General features: G+C 42.1%; 1 long non-coding RNA gene across 1 annotated transcript; it reads left to right on the forward strand.

Moving 5' to 3' along the window:
- Positions 1–976: 976 nt before the first annotated feature.
- Positions 977–14,968, forward strand: LOC121166967. The gene is made up of 7 exons (XR_005885517.1): positions 977–1,153; positions 5,180–5,279; positions 9,113–9,241; positions 11,885–11,906; positions 11,999–12,087; positions 14,347–14,454; positions 14,940–14,968. It is a non-coding gene; the product is annotated as an uncharacterized LOC121166967 (long non-coding RNA).
- Positions 14,969–19,770: the final 4,802 nt, after the last annotated feature.

Raw genomic sequence — 19,770 nt, forward strand, 5'->3', positions numbered from 1 at the left:
GCCTTTCCCAGCCTGCAGGAGCCAGAGGGCGCTGTGCAAGCACACTGAGTCAAGGTCCAGTGGTGATGGTGGCAGCAGTGGTGGGCCATGGATGATGCTGGTGGCCCTGAGGAAGACTGCTGGGTAAGTGAGGTGGCCCTGAGGTATCCCTGTCCTCATCTGCTCCCTGTTAGGGCCTGGGCCTTCCTTAGAGTCCGTGTGGGGTAGAAGGTCCCTGAACTCAGTTGTGGGAGTTGTGGCTGTAAGGTCTTGAAGGTATCTGGAGCAAGTGTGGGCCAGGTGGCTGCCAGCTCTAGGTGCTCCGTGGAAGCCTAGGTCCCTGAAGGCCTGTCTCTTCCTTGGGGATTCTGGTTTTGAGAAAAATCTGATTGACTTGGGCTGCGGGGTGGTCACTTTCATTACCTGTGATGGCGCCAGGGCAGGGCAGTGGGGAGCACTGTGGCCCCTTGCAGAAGATCCAGCGTTCTGCTCCATCTGTAGTTAGCTGGGATTCTGACAGAGAAGGCAGTGCAGGGTTTGTGGTGCAGGAGGAGGTAGCCAGCAGGGTGGGTCCCCGTTTTTCTCCTGACCGACAGGGTGCTTGCTGTGTGCCCTGCTATCCTGGTGCATATGCACACTTGGTGTGTGTGTGTGTGCTTTCATGGGTCAGATGTGTGGGGTTTGAAATTTTATTTCTTTGAAAAACCAACTAAACAGTTGAACTAAATCAATCAAGTGAACAAGCCAAAATGGTTGGTTAATTAATTAAATCAGCTTATTGATTGAATGAATTGATGAACTTGTTAGAGCAGATGAGTGAGAATCGGAGAGGCCTACAGGAGGCAGGCCCTGGAAGCTGACTAGGAAGCCTGTCTGCCAAAGGCCTGGTGAGCAGTGACAGTGATCAGAAGCTGAGAAGATGTGCCTGTCTTTTGTAGCCCTGCACCTGAGGGAAGAGGTGTCAAAAGTCAAAAAGAAGGACTTTGAGCACTTGCTGATGGAGGTGTTGCAGATCTGGGACTTTCTGCTCAGGATCCTCAATCAGGAAGTCCTGGAGAGTTGCTCCAAGTTGAAGATTGTCAACAAATTGAGTCTCCCTGCATCCCTAGTGGGCATCAGCTCGGGCATGTGTAATTCATTCATTGCTGGTTCAGCCTAGATGAGCAGCTACTAAGTAAGTACAAGTTACCAGAAAGGATAGTTAAGCATTGGTGGGTGCGGGCAGAATTGGGCTGCTTTCTGAAGCACCTGCCATGGCCTGTCTCTCTCTCTCTCTCTCTCCTTTCTTCTGGCTCTCCTACCCATCAGAGCACGTTTAGGTCTTTACTAATTGGAGAAAATGAGGTCCTTTCCTTGTGTAAATGAAGGACTTTGCTGTGTGGACAGCTGGCATGGAGTTACTGGCTGGGCCATGTGTAGTGCAGACTTTGACTCACATTGGAGCTGATGTGAGAAATAGCCTTCCAGGATCCTGCTGCCATCGGAGATTACCCTAAGGGAGATTTGGACCTGGCCTGTCTGGGATGGAAGTAAGATGAAGGTGGTCTTTTTTGGTTAAGGCTACTTTACCAGGCACTGTTTGACAGGGCCCCCCCGAGTGTCGGTCTGAGCAAGGAGATGTCAGTGGTCAAGAGTGTGAGTTTCTGGGTTGAGCAGGTGAATGAGCCTGCCAGCATGAAGCCAGAGGTAGAATGTTGGTTGTGCTATGCGACAACAGCCTTATGCTCTAGGGGTCAATTTTTTTCTTTTTTTTTTTTTTTTACATTTTATTATTATTATCATTTTATGATACAGTTCCATAGGCTCCTGGCATTTCCCTTATCCCCTCCCCAATTCCCTCCCCCCACCTAGTTCCTCTATATCATTACTAACATATAGTTCTTCATACACAGTCATATGTCCATCATTGCAGACATGGACAATGGCAGAGTCCAGAATCCTATTGTCAAGATATAGTAAAACAGTTTCATTTTAAGTCCATCCTTGACTGGAGGCAGAAATGCATCCTACACTGCATCCTCACATCTGGATGTTAGTCTCCATTTCGCAGCTAGTGTACATCCCCTTAAATAGAAAGTCATGATACAAAGTCAATAATAGAAAAAATAGAAGTTTACAATGCCAGGAAGTTAAATGACATGTTACTGGATATGAGTGTCTCCATTACACAACTACTGTACAGCCCTTTAATTGAAGAGCCACAAAACAAAATCAACATCAGGGAGAAATAGGACATTAACAACACCATGAAGTTAAACAACATGCTATTAAATGACTAACTTGTAGCTGGAGAAATGAAAATCAAGAACCTTCTTGAAGAAATTGATGCCACTGCATGTTCTACGAGTCATTGAATGATTTAATCAGAAGAAAGTGTTTTGAAGAGATGAAACCAACAGAAAACAACAAAACCCATGCAACATAGTTTCTGCTGATCTTTGTTGGTGAAGTGTGTCTCTTCCAGACAATAGACAGACGGGTTTTGTTTTTTAATCCAGTCTACTCATCTATGATGTTTGATTGAGCTTAAACCGTTTACATTCGGAGATTAATATGTATGGGTGGTACTTTGGTCCTGTCATTTTAGGAATGGGCTGTTCGTTGGTTTAGTCTTCTGTTGTGATTTTACTGGGATATTCTTCCCATTTGCCTTTGGTTTTGTTTGGTGCTAGGCCTCTTCTCTGTCAAGAGAACATCTTGAAGTATTGTTTGTAGGGCAGGTTTGAAAGAGGCAAATTCTTTTAACTTCTCTTTACTGCGGAAGAATTTTAGAAAGGCACTATTAAGAGACGAAATATAAGAGTTATGGGAGTCCCAGAAGGTGCAGAAAGAGAAGCTGAGTTTGCAAATGTATTTAATGAAACAATAAAGGAAAATTTCCCTAATCTAGAGAAAGAATTGGGAAACAACATCTAGGAGGGGCAGAGAACTCCCAACAGGCTTGACCAGAAGAGATCTTCACTAAGATAACCTCAGGCTTCCTGGCCTGTGGTTGCAGAAATGGTCTTTTGAGACAAGGGTCTATGGGGGCAGAGAAGGCCTCATGCAACAGGACCTTTGGGTAAAGTAATGGCCTCACCCATCTGGGTCCTGTGAGTATAGATGTGGTCTCACAGAAGAGGGATCTGAGCTTGCAGGGATGGCATTGTATGACACGGGCCTGTGGGTATGGGATGGTATCCCACCACATGAGCCTGTGGAGTTTGGTGTCAGGTTCCTTTGGAAGTGGGTTGGCGTTGCCATGCCAGGGCCTATGGGTGCGGGGCAGCCCTGGTGTGATTTTGGCCCGTGTGTGTGGATTAGCTCACCATCTGGTGCCTGTGGGTTCAGAGATGGCTTTGCATTGAGAGGGTTCTGTGGATGAAGAGATGGCCTTGCGCAACAGGGGCCTTTGGGTTCAGGGTGGCCTCACATGCTAAAGGCCTGGGGCAGGCGGGGGCGGGGAGGGGAGGGAGGCAGCACTGTACAAAAGGTGTCCATGGGTGTGGGTTGGCCTCTCATGGCACAGAGGCCTTTGGGTGCAAGGAAGGCCTCATGTGTTGGGCTCATAGGTGCAAGTACTGTCTCTGTGTGCATGGCCTATATGTTCAGGACAGCCTTGTGTGATGGGAGCCTGTGGGCTGTAGGGTAAGGGACTTTTGGGTACAGGGACAGCCTTGCCTTTTAAAACTCTTGTGGGTGTGGGGTAGGGCTAGTAAGACCTTAGCCCATGCATGTGTTGACAGCTCCCATGTTGAGGGCCTCTGTGTTCAGGGACAATCTAATCCACCTGGGTCCTGTGGGTACAGGACAGCCTCTCACGCCATGGGTGGGTGCAGGTTCTGCCACAATGACAAGGGTTTGAGGGAGCAGGGGTGGCCTCATGTGTCCAGGGCCTATGCATGTGGGGATAGCCTCGTTGGTGCAGGGCTTGTGGGGTCAAAGATGACCTCACCCATCATTTTTGTGGGTGCAGGGATGGCCTCAAACAAATGGTGCCTGTGGGTGTGGGGATGACTGTGTGTATGCAGGGTCTTTGGGTGCTTAGACTGCCTCATGCAACAGTGAGCTGTAGGTATAGGGATTACAACACATATCTGGGACATCTCTTGTGGAGATGGCCTTACACGTCCAAGGCCTGTGGGTGAAGTGACATCTTTATAGATCTGAGCCTGTGTTTGCATGAGAGGTCTTAATGGGTTGTTGGATGACCTTGTAGGTCCAGGGTCCATGTAGTCAGGATGGACTTATGTGTGCCAGGATGGCCTCTTGCGAGAAGGACCTGTAGGTGCAGCATGGCCTTGCACTACCTTGGCCATTGGTTGTAGATGTGTCCTCCTCTGACAGAGGCTGTGTGTGCCTGATGGCTTCCTGCAACTTGGTGCTGTGATCCAGCATGGCATCAAAAATTGGCCCCTGTGTTTTCTGGGAATGCCTAGAAAGCAAGTGTGTGTCGGATCAGTTACAGTCTTGAGTGACCCAAAGGGGTTTTGGATGCAGGCATGGTCCTGCATGAAATGAACTTTTGGTTGCAAGGAAGGGTTTATGCAACAGGGGCCTTATTGTGCAGAAATGATCTCATGTGATAGGGGCTGTTGGATCAGGATGACCTTATGTGACAGCACCTGTGTATACAGGGAAGGCCTCACATGACATGTGTCTTGTGTGCAGGCATTGCCTCACATGATGGTGACCTGTGTGTGCAGGGAGGGCCACACAATGAGAGTGGCTTTTGGATGCAGTGATAGCCTCATGTGACAGACAGGTCGTTTGCATGCAGAGCTGACTTGATGGGTGTGCGATCTGTAGATGCAGGGTGGCCTCTAACAACTGGGTCTGTGAGTACAATGATGACCTTGTGTGACAGAACTGTGGCTTAGGATGACTTCACATGACATTGGCCTTCAGTTCCATAGATAACCTTGTGTGACCGGAGCATGAGGATGTGGGGATGGTCTTACGTTACAGGGATGTGTGGGTAAAGGATGACCTCCTGAGTCCATGTTCTCTGGCTACAGGGATGGCTCAAGCCAGAGGCCTTTTAGTTCTGGGATGGGCATTGCACTTGGCCCAGCAACCCCCAGAGCAGGTGATCACGCTTTCTTGCTTGCTGGGCCAAGTGGGATGTCCACCTTGGATGAAGAAGTGTCTCAGGGAATGGATCGAATAAGGAGGCATGGTGGACAAAAGTGTCCCTAACTAACCTCGTTTGTTTCTGCAGGGAGTCCAGCAAGCAAGCATTGCATGCCACATTCTCTCAGCCACTTCTTCAGTAGAGTTTTCTGGGTCCTGATCTGTACAGAGGGACAGGCAATGGGCAGGTGAGTGCTGTGAGAACCCAGGACTGGAGAGACCAGGGTTTTGCATCAGAAATGAGGCTTCCTGCCTCTGTCCTTTGGCATGGTCCCTGGACTGGGTCAGGGCTCCAAGTGGAAGTGCACAGGTGCCATATCCTCAGAAGGCAAGAGGATGCCTGTTAGTGGGTGGTCCCTTCCAGCCTCTTTCCCAGGTGGGCACATGTGGAATGGAGATCCCAGATTCCTCCCACCCTTTGAGTGTCATTATAGACCAGCTAGCTGCCTGATGGCACTTGGACACGACGGGCTGTCCTCATGATTTGCCTCCGTTACCGTGGATCAGCTGCTGAGGCTCAGGCCTGGGCTGGCTAGCTGCTGGGTCAAGGGAGCACACTGCAGTCACCTCATGGAACTGCACCACGAGGACCTTGGGAAGAGCTTGGCAGTGAGCACCACAGCTTCCCAAGTCCTGAGTGTCTGCGCCACAGCCCCAACCTTCCTGGCTGTATAGCCCAAACTACAGCACAGGGCCTGAGGCCCCGTTCCATTCTCCAGGCCCAAACACTTTTATTTTCTGGGTGTGTGGGGCCTCCCCAGGTATAGCACCTGCCCATTTCAGAGAGCCTTCCACCAAGATGGAGGGTGACTCCCAGTGGCAGTTGGACTATTCCATTTATGAGGAGGGGTGAGCTGGTGGCGAGAGGGTGTGTCACAGGCTCTGGTGGGATGGGTTCAGACCTGTATTATGCTGGGATAGAAAGTGTACCAAAGGGGCCATCATGATGCCCTAGCAGTTGTGTGTTGTGGCACCACAGGCCTGTGGGATCCATGTTCCCTGGCTCTCCCTGGTCCCCCATAGCTGGCTCTGCAGTGGTACGCTCCAGTTGCCAGGAGTGGATTGTAAACAAAGCCAGTATTCTTCCCACGGAGGCTGTGGATGGTGGTAGTGGATATTTAACCCTCTTCTCCGTGGATGGAGCCCCCCGGGGCCACCCCACATTTATATGTGGGGTGGTTCCAGGATGAGCTACATGAAGTGAGTCTGGGTGCCCTCAGGGTTATGTAATCTGAGCCAGTGTGGTCTCAGGGTCTGAGGCCAGCCCTCACTGTGGCCAGGTGTATTGTGTGGTTTGCTCCTGTGGTAGAGCAGGACCTGGGTATCAGGAACTTGGTCTACTGGACAACACAAAGTATGGGAATGGTTCTTGAGTTCCAAATGAAGTAGCCTTTTTGTTTTAAAGTTTGAGCGGGGGTCAGTGACACATGGTCCTTCCAACTCTGACAAAGTTAAGGGCAGAAATCCCTAAATCCATGTAGTGATGAAACCTCTTGTCTTGAAAGGACAGCTGAGCTAGCTTCAGAGTTTGGGATTATAATTCATCATCTTCCAATAAAGAGTGCCCCTGAGAGATACTTTTAAGTGAGATTGTTTACCCTCTTTTATCTTTGTCTTGTTAACAGAGATGATATTGTTAAAGGATAGCAATTATGAATTCCCAGAGGTTTTTTTGTTTGTTTGTTTGTTAGCTTCAGTTTATTATTAGGTAATAGATTTTTCCTGCTTCAGTATTCATGGTAGTAGTTGTTGGCATGTTAAGTGGTATTTCTCTTGCCATGTTTTATTACACACTCTTATTTTTTTAAAAGACCATTTAAACATTGAGGCAGTTGTAATTATTCTGTTTATTCATTTATTGTACTGTAGGTGTGTGTGTGTGTTTGTTGTCTGAGCACCAGCATCAAGCTGTGCAGGGGGAGAGAAGACAAAAATGAGTATAAAACACTAGTATAAAGAATCAAATGCTTACTGAAGCATACACACAACCTGCTAGGGAAATTGAAGGTTGGAAGAGATGGTATTTTCTTGGATGAGGGAAGTCTTTAGGCTGAGGAGCTGGTTTAAGCAGTGGAGGCATGAAGCACAGTGGTGCATGAAGAGAAAAGCAGCTGTGTTAGTGGAGAGTGGGCTCAGGAACTGATGTGTTGGCGTGCTTGCTAGGGACATAGAGTCCAAGTGCTGTAGGTGTTGGGGAGCTGGTTGAAGCCTTTCCGGGAGTTAGACTTGGGCCTTCCTGAGCCTAGGTAAGGATGTAGGTTAGATGTCAGAGAAGCAAAACTCAAGATAGAACTGAAGTGAATGATAACAGAGTGGTAGGGCTAGAGGAGGAAATAGTGAGTAGGCACATAGTTAGGCACTAAAAGTTAAAATGAGTATTACTTCATTATTAGATATGAAGGACGAGAGAAAGAAGGAATCTGGAGTAACTGCCAGCTTTCTGGCTCTGGCAATCTAGGCATCCCAACGAGAGGACTAATTCTTTTTCTGCCTCTCAAAAAAATTATCAGGCTTATTTACTTGGTATATATTAAATAAATATATAGAGAGCAGCCTGGCTGCGAGGATTAGAGTTATAAAAAAGATCTTGGAGGGGAGAATACTTGGTAAGTTTTTCCCCCCCTTAGGCAGAAAGGTCTACTGTCTACCAAAGGAAAATTTGCTATAGAGATTTTGGATTGAAGCCCAGAAAGAACTAAGCCTGTAGTTCAGATTGCTCTTTAAAGTGCATTTGTCATCTTCTTCTTTTCCCTGCCTGTGTGCTTTATTTTTCGTAAAGTGGCATCTGGGGCTTGATCCAGAGAGAGTTGAACTACAGAACCAGGTTGAAAGTCTTGAGCTGTATTTTGCTCAAGACCAATGGGAGAGAAGAAGTGATTTCCAAGGTCACAGTTATGGCATCACAACCATGAAGGGCCAAAAATAGAGCTTCCCTTTCAATTTCCCGGGTGTGAAAATAGATCATTCCCTCCTAGATAACAGGAGAAACCTATAGAGTTGGAGTGCAGGGCTTCAGAATCTAAACGCATGGGCAGAATTGTGACATCGCTGATAAAGTTACCTCCCATGACATTGCCCTCCCACACTGCAATACTGGCTGCACCACTTCTGATCCACTTCCTCTGATGCACCTAGGAGAGCAACAGAAGCTGGCCATGTGCTTGGACTCCTGCATCCCATGTGGGAGACCTAGATCTGGTCCTAGGCACCTGTCTTCGACCAGACCTAGCTGCCAGTTTTTGCCATTTGGGGAAGTGGAGAGAAGTCTCTGACTCTTTCTCTTTCACTCTACCTCCCAAGTCAACAAAATGACTCTTTTTAAACAAGAACTCTAAACCCAAAGTACTGTCAGTGACTTTTAGACTTTTTAATTGAAATATTTGTTTGAGAGTTGTGAAGATTGAGTCAGGGAGTCACGCATACAACTTGGCTTTCCCTTGTGGGGGCAGGACCTCCGTTACTGGAGCCATTGCTGCTTCCTCGATTCTGCATGAGCAGCAAGCTGGAGTCAGGAGCTGGGACTGGGAACTGAGCAAGGCAATTCTGTGGAATGTAATCTTAATCATTAAACAAAAGAACCACACCTCAAAGTTCATTTGAAAGCTTCAGATAACTTTTTTTTTTCCTTTCCAGTAGGGAAATCTTTTCACGGAGAATATAATATACTTTATATATATATAAAACCCAATTTGGTGTTTAAAAAAAGGAAAGTAGCTGAACTTACATTACTCAGCTTCTTTCTGTGGCCTTCTCTGTTCCTGTCCCATCATTTGGAAGGTGTGGGGGCGCTTGTATTTGAATCCAGTTTGAGAAATTCCTGCTTTTCTCTCTATCGTGCTTCTTTTTCACTGAGTGATAGTAGGTACAAGTTTGCAGAAGAATTTCCTGTGGTGCCTTCTATTTGTTATGATTCTACAGCCCGTTTCCTGAAAGGAAAATAATGGAGTTGGCTATATAGATTTGGATCTCTGTTTACTGCCTCAATTGCATTTTTAAGAACTGAGTTTTCTTTGTCTTGAAGGTTGTTCCTACAGTACCTGAGGATGCTGGACAAAGAGATCATCCCCATGGATTTCTATGGGGTTGCGATATACGTCCAGCCATTACTTATGTTCTCATTTGCATTTTTATATGGAGAATTTTTCAATTTGTAAGTAAACAATGCTGTATTCAAAAATGTTCGTTCTGTCTTTAAGTTGAACAACTAATGTAAGAAATTTGTATTTTTTGAGAAAGCAAAATCACATATATGTCTAAGATAAAACAGAAGGGGTATAGAGCAAGTTTTTAAGTATAAAATTTTGAAAGAATGTCCTTGGAGAAGTTTTCTATGGTATTAATACCCAAATACTTTGAGTTCTTCCCCTGTTGTTTTTTAAAGTTGATTCAAATGGCTGAAAGAGCGAGAGAAACAGGGTGACAGACCAAAAGAAATGGCCAATCTGCTGTTTCACTGTTCAGATTCCTCCAACAGCCAGGGCTGGGCAGGGTGGTTGGGAGCTGAGAACTCAGAGTCTCCCACATGAGTAGCATGGCCCTACTAGTGCCTCCTGTGGTCTGTATTGGTAGGGCTGTGGAGGCAGGAAGTAGAGCTGGAGATTGAACGTAGGCCCTCTAGTTTGGGATGTGGCCATGTTACCCATACAGTTTTCAATCAGTAGGTCAAGTTGAGCAGTTTATCATAATGATGAATGATTATTGATGTATTTAGTTTCTTCGAGCATAGTTTATTAACTTCTTCCACTTAAAAAAGAAAGCTTATTTATTTGATGCTTTCAAGTAAATGAGCGAGAGGCGAAAAGCAATCTACTGGCTGATTTATTCCTCAAGTGGCTGCAGTAACTGAGGGCTGGGCCAGAAGGAAGCCAGGAGCCAGCAATTGCATCAGTGTCTCTCCCATATGTGACAGGAACTCAAGTTCTTGAGCAACCATTAGCTGCTTCCCATGTCAATAATAAGGACTTGGACTGGAGCTGGAGTAGCTGATCCTTTCTCCCAGCCAGTCGCCTTTCACTTGGAGCTGAGGGCGTTGGCATGTAACCACTCTCCTTCTCTGGGTCACAAGAAGCCATGCAACAGGAAGGGGTGCACTCACTGTCCTGATGGACATAGATGAAAATACAAACTTCTCTCTCCCCCTTTCCTCACTCTGCACATCTATCCCTGGATGTGTCTGTGACTTCTTCAGCATTTACATAAACAGGACCGCGAGGAATTTTAAAAGGTGTGGGGAAAGCAGGATTAATTAATTAATTTCTTTGAAAGGCATAGTTGGAGGGTGGATGAAGACAGAGGGAGGGGAGGTATTTTTCAGTTGCTGGCTCAGTCCCCAAATTTTGGCTGCAACCAGTGAAGCTGAGCCAGGCCAAAGATGACAGGAGGCAGGAGTTTCATCCGTTCTCCCAGGTGTGTGGCATGGGCCCAAGAACATGGGCCACTTCCCACTGCTTTCCTAGATGCATTCACAGACAGCTGAATCTGAAATAGAGCAACCAGCATCCATAGGAGATGCTGCTATCACAGGTGATAGCGTAACATACTGTGGCACTGTGGCGGCCCTTTGAGCGTCTTTGCATTTGATGTTCTGATTTCAGTATCATGTGTCTAGCCATAAAATTCCTTTGTCTTTTCGACTTCTCTAGACTCAGGATTGTCTTTATGTCAATTTGGAGAAATCTCTCCATTTAAAGTCAGTTTCTCTTTTTGAAGTACTATTGTTCAGATATTGGCTCTCCTTTTATTTTTTCAGTTTTTACTTTTTTTGAAGATTTATTTTTTATTGGAAAAAATAGATTTGCAGAAACAAGAAGAGGGAGAGGAAGATTTTGCATCTGCTGGTTCACTCTCAATAGTGTCACCACCATAGGTGATGCTGGCAGGGACTGAGCTGATCAGAAGCCAGGATCCAAGAGCTTATTGTGCATCCCACATGGGTGCAAGGTCCCAAGACTTTGGACCATCATTCAGTGCTTTTTTTGTTTTTTGTTGTTGTTGTTGTTGTTTATCAAGTTTGGATGAAGTTTGAATCGAGCATCCAGGCCATAAGGATGGAGCTGGGTCTGGGTGGGAAGTCGAGCAACCAGGGCAAGAACTAACATCTGTGTGCGATGCTGAGTTCTAGCAGGCAAAGGATTAGACATTTGGGCCATCCTTTTGGCCACCTGGTTTTCCTTTAAGCTTGAGGAGCTTCCCCAAATAATGTTCTGACTTACTAGTTTACTTTATATTTGTTTACATTTGTAGGATTGTATTGTAGCCTGCTTTTTCTTGTTTAATTTTCTCTGTATCCTTATTCTCTAGATGAATTCAGTTTCCTTTTATCTTACCTTTCAGCCCTCACTAAGCTCTTAAACTGGATTTTTCCCTTGCTTTATTATTTGTTAAAGAGAAAGATCAAAGAAGAAGAAGATTTGCTTTACTGTTTTCTTTAGAGTAGTTGAGACATGTGTCCAATTGATAATATTTCTCAGGTTTGAGTATTAGCATTAGGAGCTATGATAATAGAATTGCCTGAAAACATTTGTCTTAGGGCCAAATATGTTTAGGGAACAATAGGCGGAGTGAAATGAAACAGGAATCTTTACCAAAAACCATTTCAGAGCTGTTGACATAATATATACTTTAAATTTTTGATAAGAGGACATTAATGTGTAGTTTTTCTCATTAGAGCATTTGTCTTGCGGAAATCACTTGTAATATTTAATTGGCAGAGGTAAAATTAAATTTACATATGCTTATTAGCTATATATATATATTTGCCTTAACATATTTTTTTGTTAAAAATTTGTTTCAGATTGCAAGCAGGCTTTATGTAGGTAAGCAGTCTTTTTCCTATTTTAGGTCTCATCAGTTTTCTGCATAAAATTAAAAACTTACATTTTATCTTTTTTTTTTTTTTTTTTTTTAGTAAAAAAGAAAAAGCTTGCTGTAGAACACTCTGGACTAATAAAAGAAAATTGTGATCTACTTGACAAACCTAACTTTCTAGAAAAAGAGGTAAGAGTTTTGAAAACAAAAATAATTAGAGTCAGGAAATAGTATTTATATGTAGATAGTTTTGTGTAAACAGTTGATTTGGAGTGTATGGGCATTATGCTGTTCCTCACTTCAATGCTTAACAAATCTTACTAATTTTAGCCATTTTGTTAGAAGTGATGTGGTCCCATTGTGGATTTACTCCATGTTGTCCTAATGAGTTTCTTATATTTTTTAGCTCATTTGATTTTCTGTTTTATGGACTTACCTTTTCACATTTAAGAAAGTATATTTGTATTTTTCTTTTTGCTATGTGTTTTTTTTTTCTATATTTTATAAAGGAGCCCTTCCCTCAATATATGTGTTTCAAGTCTCTTCTGATTTGGCTTACTTTGATGATGTTTCAAATTCTGCTACAAATTGACGTTTTCATTTTCTCTCTGCGTGAAGCCCTGCCTTCCAAACAAATGAAAAAAATCTTTATTTGAATGATTTATAGTTTGTGCTCACGGTGTTGGTTTGTTTCAGTATGAAAGCTTAGAGCGATCTTTGCAAGGTGCCAGCTTTGAGGAGTCGGAAGAAGGGCAAACTTTGAAGTTAAAGAGACCAAATGACTACATTTTGAAAGCTGGGGCGAGGAGTGTTGCTGACTAACATAGACTTTAAAGATACTATGTTGTCAGCAAACTCTGTTTCAAAGAAATATGAAAAAATATGGTAGTTTTTATAACTTACAAATGGTTAAATATTGGAAATAGACCGTTGGTAGTACATGTTTTGAGTGATGCCTATTCAGCTCGTAGGAGAGCTCTGTAGAAGCTCTTTGTTCTTCCTTCTTGGAAAATCTGTGAAGTGACCTTTCCTTTTTTGGACTCAGTTTACTACACAGAGAGACAAAGGATTCATTCAAACAAATTTAGGACTAGTTGGCAACAATGAATTATCGAAATTGTGTCATGGTATTGGCCTAGATGTAATCCTCAAGAATATTAGGAATTATTCGGAATTGGATCAGAAGTTACATTATAAATATTGATGTGCTGCTAAGTGTTTCAGAACTGGCTCTCCAAAAATCACTTGCTGAGTTCTGGGGAAAAAAAGAAAGAAAGAAAAAAAAGGTTCCCAACCTGGCCAGTCTCAAGTTACCAACCTGAGGTTACTGAATGAGGAGTATTTTTATGATCCAGCTTTCCTGAGCCTGGTGTGATTCAACTCCTTATAAGGAAAATCCATTTGATTTTAGCTAAATTAAGATGTATTCAGCTAAGTGACTGGAGAATCTCACTGCTGCTTAAAGATTGAAAAGTCAAAACCAGAGAGCACAGATGCAAGATGGTGATGGTATAAATTGGGTCACAAATATGGTACATGTATTAATCCTTTCTTCTTGTGTTAGCTACTATCAAAAATAACCATATGTATTTGCTTACCACTTAAAGTTATTGCCCCAGTAGTAATTGATTAGAGTTTTGATCAATTGGGAGAATTTTAGAAAGCATTTGGCATGCTAACAGAACAGAAAAAACTCAATAGCAAGCACATTTATTCAAGCTGGGTTGTATGTGTAGACAAAATGAAATAATGAAATATACCAGCTTGTTGTGAAGACGATGCAGTTGTGTAACATAGCAGAATGAAAAGTCACAGTCTTTATTTTCTGGAATAGTAGTAATAATTGAACGCAAAGTACGTGGTAGAATGTTAAGAAATTTAGCAGTAGAATCTATAGATACAAATAAACCAGTAGAGTAACTCTAACTCAGGTCAGAGAATTGCTGCAACAACAGCTAAATTTAGAGACATAGGAAAAACAAGTTTTTTTTTCAGCAGCAAAACATAGAGCTTTTCTCCTTTTATTTTTGCCTGTTTACATTCTTTGATTTTGGTTTTCAATTTTACACAACTTCGTTGAAGGGTCGTGAATAGCAGAGACATTTAGTATAGTGGTTAAAATTCAGTTGGAATAATTAATCACTTAACTTTTTTTAATTGCACAATTATTGTAATTCATATCAAATATCAAATCTTGATTTGTGTTTAACTCTGATTTGATGACACTATTTAATATACTCAATTAGGTTATTTCACCCTAAATGTTTATACTTTGCCTATGAAGAAGATTGTTGGCACCCACTAGAATTGCTAAGATCTTACTGTTCTGAAAATCATCAGAATCTATGAACAGATTTAGCTAATACTACATATGTTTGGTTGAAGTCACCTGACTTCCCCTAACTGAAAGCTCCCACATCTGTCTTACCAAGTTGGCTTTTTTCTTAGGCAACCAATGAACAGCTGAAGATTTGCAAATCTAAGCTGGACGATAAAGTTCTTTCCGTTGAAAAACAATTTGAACAAGAATTGGAAAAATGTGATCGACCTGAATTGGTAAGGCTTTTTGTTTTGTATTTAAGGAAAATGCTACAAAAAGAATGCTTATGGGATTTCAAAAAGTAATGGTATTGACTAAAGTATATCATGTACTGTACGAAAAGGTAAGGAATACAGAGGCCATAAAAGAAAGAGCAACATTTTCCACCTCCACCATTTTCCTTTCTTAGATTCCATATATAAAGTGGGCTTTCCCCCCATGTTTTCATACAGAACTTTCTAAACAATGCCAATGTAACTTACATGAATAATTTTACAAAGTTGAATGATCACATACACACTGAATAGTTTTTATTACTTAAAATGTTTGGTCAGGACAAGCAAGGGGAATCATGATGTGAGTTTAGTTAGTCAGATCTGTGCATGGAGTGATGAGCCCTGATTAAGTTAAGTGTTGGGAAGTGTCAAAGTTGAGATACTGCGTTTTGGAAACTGCAAGGGCTTAGTAAATACTTGTCTCTTGACTGATACTTTCTTTGCAGGTGGCAAAGATTTTACCAGCGTTACAGGCCGTAAAAGATGGAAGAAAGTCCCTCAACTCACAAATTGCTGACGTAAGTTGAATTTGTCTAACACTTGTAGCTCTGTTATTTTTGAAATAATTTAAATTTAGTTCTTGTTTTTATTTTTCAGGAATACTATATAATGTTAGGGTTTCAGAGTTAGATCTTCAATTTCCATATATATATATATATATACACGCACCCATAAGGCATTTCAGAAAAGTTTATAATAGTATACAAATATTTGAAAAGCTATTGCTCTACTAAGCTTGTTGAAGGTGATTGCTATTTAACATATTAAGACAGAAAAAAAACCCTCATGCAGTTTGACTTTCAGTGGCGGATATACAGAATACGTAGTTGGTAAAATCTGCTATGCAATACGTGGCCATTGATAACAGGCTGTCATTTGTGTAAGGTCACATGGCAGATTAGTGGCAGAGCTGTACTTGATTCTTTGCTCTGTTTTCCTGCTATTCTGGAATACCTCTGCTGGCATTTTGCTGCCGTGTTGGTAGGTACACTGCCATGTTGCTATGTGTTGGAATGCTTTGGCCGTTATCCACATAAAGATTCCAGGGAGTCCATGAAGATAAGCCATTGTATTATGTTGTTATTGACCTAATGTTTTTTTTTTTTCTACTTAGGCTACAACAACGACCAGACCGTTTCAAATTATTCATGAGGCAATTAAAGCAGAACTAGAGAAGGTTTTCAATGAAAATGTGCAGCTTCACCAAGAACTGCTGCAGGTTTGTACTCTAAGTGAATCTTGCTTTCAAGTATGTAATGAGAAGAGCTTTGGGCATCCTTGTGACCAACCACATGTTAAGAGCAGGGTGGTTTTTGTTTTTTGTTTGTCTACTTAATATCACGGTAGGGTACTTCCATTGCACTCTTGTAACTGTGTGTTTTGGATAGGGATGCACAAGTGCATATTCTTCTGGTTCTCTTTCCTCGGAGTGAAAGTAAACCAGGGTGTTTGACACTTAGGCAATCACAGCAAATAGCGTTTAGCACCTGTTGCTTATCCGGGGCTTCGAGGCAAAATGGATCCTGGAGGTAGTTCAAATGAGGACTGAACATGTATCCTTTTTCTCCCTGTTTATATAGGCAAGACACACTGATTCTCATGTGTTCTGTTTCCTTTTTTCCCCCAATCAATTTATAGTTATTCAGCAAGAAACTTTGCAGTAATTGCATTACTATGACTCTAAATGCTTTATCTGGATCATTTAATATGATTGCATTTTCTGTCTACCTTCTGTCAACATTTTCTCTAATATTAATAATAATTTTGTTTCCTGTCTATCTACCCATAACTCTCAAAGAGAGTTATGCATCTTTGATGCATTTCGTATAATACCTTATGGGTTTATGCCTCTAACATAACAAAGCACCAGTCTTTTGCCATCTTGGTGTCAAAAACAAGTCAGGCCTGTGTTAAGCTTGTGATCAAATCAAAACTAGATATTTATATAAAAAATTAATTATATAACATCACTTGTTACAACTACTTTCTGTGATTTTAATTGTGTTACTGGAATAAAACATTGTAATACGATCGTTCACTAATGCTTTAAGACTGAATGTCACTTCATGTTTTCAGCAATGTGTTAGCTAGCACCCAGTCAACAAATCCAATGATTTGTTTTAATTCCATTTTCTTAAGACTTACTTTTATTTGAAAGGGAGATTTACAGAGAGACATGTAGCGACAGAAAGAGAGAACTTCCACTCTGGTTTGTTACCCAAATGGCTGCAACCGCAGGACTTGGACCAGTCTTCAGCCAGGAGCCTGGAGCTACTTCTGAGTCTCCCACATGAGTGTAGCGGCCCAAGAACATAGCCATCCTGCACTGCTTTCCCAAGACATAAGCAGGGAGCTGGCTCCGAAGTAGAGCAGCCAGCACTTGAATTGATAGCCACATGGGATGCAGGCCCCTTAAGTAGAGGCCTGATCTTAGTGTTATTAACAGTTTTATGGAAAAATTCATAATATCCAAAGTTTGCGTGGATTTTAAAGCATTTTTAGTGACCAAATATTGTCCCTAGTTTTTCTCCATGAACTCTTTGAGGCACTTGTGTGTTTGTCTCAGTAAGCCTTTTATGTGATAAACATATGTAAGTCAGTTGAAGAATACTTTAGTCTTGTTTGAACTATCCCAGTTTGGAAATTCTTCGTAATAGGAGTCTTCTTCCTTCCTGGAAGTAGCAGAACTGCCTTTTTGGATGTCTGTTAATGACACCACCAGCCTTGTGAATTCATCTGTTTACAAACGTGCATGATGAGTGAAATTTTTTGTTTCAATTTCAGCTTTCAGAAGAACCTGGACCATGGAAAGAAAAATTACGGAAAGCTGCTGATGAAGCACAAATAGGACTTGAAAACACTAAAATACGCAGAAAACAACTTCTGAGGGATGCACGAGGCCTCTTTGAGGTTAATGACTCCTCTGATTTGTATGATTGAGCTGGCTGGAATTTTATTTTAACATGGAAATTTATAAAGTTTTACATGCCAAAAAAAAAGTTTTGCAAACAAATCCTTGCTATGGGAAATGATGAATTAAATTGCTAGACTGGGATCTTGAAACTATTCTTAGTGTCATAATCTTCCCCTCTGCACCCACATATTCCACAGCTATCGATTCAGCAAACCATAGATCAGAAATATTTGAAAACCAAATGAATTGTGTCTGACAGAATGTTTTCTTGTCATTATTCTCGATAGTGCTACCACAATTTCTGTCACAGAGTTAGCATTAGTAGCAGTATAGAACTGAGTTAAAATATAGGTATGTGTAGATTGTACCTGAATACTGCACTGCAGAGTATAAGAGCCTTGAGTAGCTGTGGATGTTGGCATTTAGGAGTTGGATGGTTGGTCCTTGGAACCTTCCACTTGTGGACACCAAGTGATAAATGTATTGTTTAATTCTTTGCCTAAGCGTAAAAGATTGAAAGACCTTGAAATACACGATAAACGCAACAAAAATGAGACACTAACCTTGAACTGTGCTCAAATCTGAAGGCCCTGTTGTTTGTGCCTCAAATTCTAAAGAGTGAAGGGATGGAAGCATGGCAACTGTAGAGCAGAATAGATTTAGGTGGGTCTTTCCAGAGAAATACATGGCTCAGTCCTTTGATTTTTTTGGTTACAGTTCTGGAAAATCTGTTTCCAAAGGGAAAAAAAATACACAATACTGGGAGCCCTCTTATGCTCTAATTTGGATTCTTAAGAATGTGTTTTATCTCAGTTGAACTCCTCACTTCGTTCTGTTTTGTTTTGAATACATTAAAATTTGTAATCTTTATAACACAGATTTCATAATTCTATCAAATGTATCCTTGGGTTAATGATCACAATTATTTCTAGCAGATAATTATGTCATATAAAGCCTTTTACCATTTAAAAACAAGTATTTAGCAAGAATGAGCCATTATGAGATCTTGCATGTAGGAATCACTAGTTCTGGTTTTATCTTGGAGCACTTAATAGCCAATAATATGTTACAGCTTCTCTACCTGTGTGAAAGGGAGAGAGACAGAGAGAGATAGACTTACATAAAGCTTTCCCACTTGCTGTTTCTCTTTAGTACCCAGAAGAGCCTTGGCTGGGCCTTGTAGCCAGCAGTCAGGAGCTCCATCTGAGAGGAGTGGCAGGGACACATCTACCTGAACTGCCCGCTGGTGAGGTGGTGGTGTTCATGGAAGGGAACTAGCAAGAAATTGGAATCAAGAGATAGAGTCAGAATGGGAATCCAGACATTTAGATGGAGAATGAGCGTCTCAAGGGCTGTCTTTTTCAAAAAAAAAAAAAAAAGAAGATTTATTTATTGTTATTGGAAAGGCAGATATACTGAGAGAAGGAGATGAAGAAAGATATTCTGTCCACTGATTCACACCCCATGCGGCCACAATGGCTAGAGCTGAGCTGATCCAAAGCCAAGAGCCAGGAGCTTCAAGCTTCTTTTGGGTCTTCCATGCTGGTGCAGGGTCTCAAGGCTTTGGGTCTTCCTCAGCTGCTTTCACAGGCCACAAGCAGGGAGCTAGATGGGAAGTGGAGCAGCTGCGACATGAACCAGTGTCCTTATGGGATCCTGGTGTGTGCAAGGCAAGGATTTTAGCCACTAGACTACTGCACTGAGCCCTCAAGATGTGCCTTAACCACTGTGCCAAATACCCACCCTATGTAGATTCATTCAAAAACTGTACTTGTACATCCACAAGTTGTAAAGTTGGGCTGGCATTGTCATATGTAGGTGAAGCTGCCACATACATTAGCATCTCATACAGCTTTTTGCTAACTTACCTGGAAAGGCTACCGAAAGATGGCCCAATTCCGTGGACCTCTGCCAGCTGTGTGGGAGACCCAGATGGAGGCTGTGACTCCTGGTTTCACAATGTTACAGTAATTTAGGGAGCAAACCCATGAATAGAAGAGTGTGTCTGTATCTGTCTCCTCCTATTTGTCCTTTGACTGTCAAATAAATACGTACAGAAGTCTTGAAAGAAATAATGAATACACTAGTGTAAGTCATTCACCTTTTTCTTTTGTTTTGTTTTTTGCTCAACATCAAATGTCTAACTGATCCCTTACTAAAGGTGAAAGACCCGTCTTCATCTCTCGTCGTTGTAGAAGACACAACTAAAAATAATGACAAGACAAACTTGAACGTGAAGAATGACGAAAACAATTGTGGTCCTTTAGGTATTAAATCAGTATTCACCTCTTAATAAAATTATGACTAGTTCTTTTCTTCTGTTTGTTTTTTGTTCCCCCTCTAGACTTTTTTGCGGGGTGGTT

This window comes from Ochotona curzoniae, unplaced genomic scaffold (assembly GCF_017591425.1).
Source record: "Ochotona curzoniae isolate NIBS_2020 unplaced genomic scaffold, NIBS_Ocur_1.0 patch270, whole genome shotgun sequence".
Lineage (NCBI taxonomy): Eukaryota > Metazoa > Chordata > Mammalia > Lagomorpha > Ochotonidae > Ochotona > Ochotona curzoniae.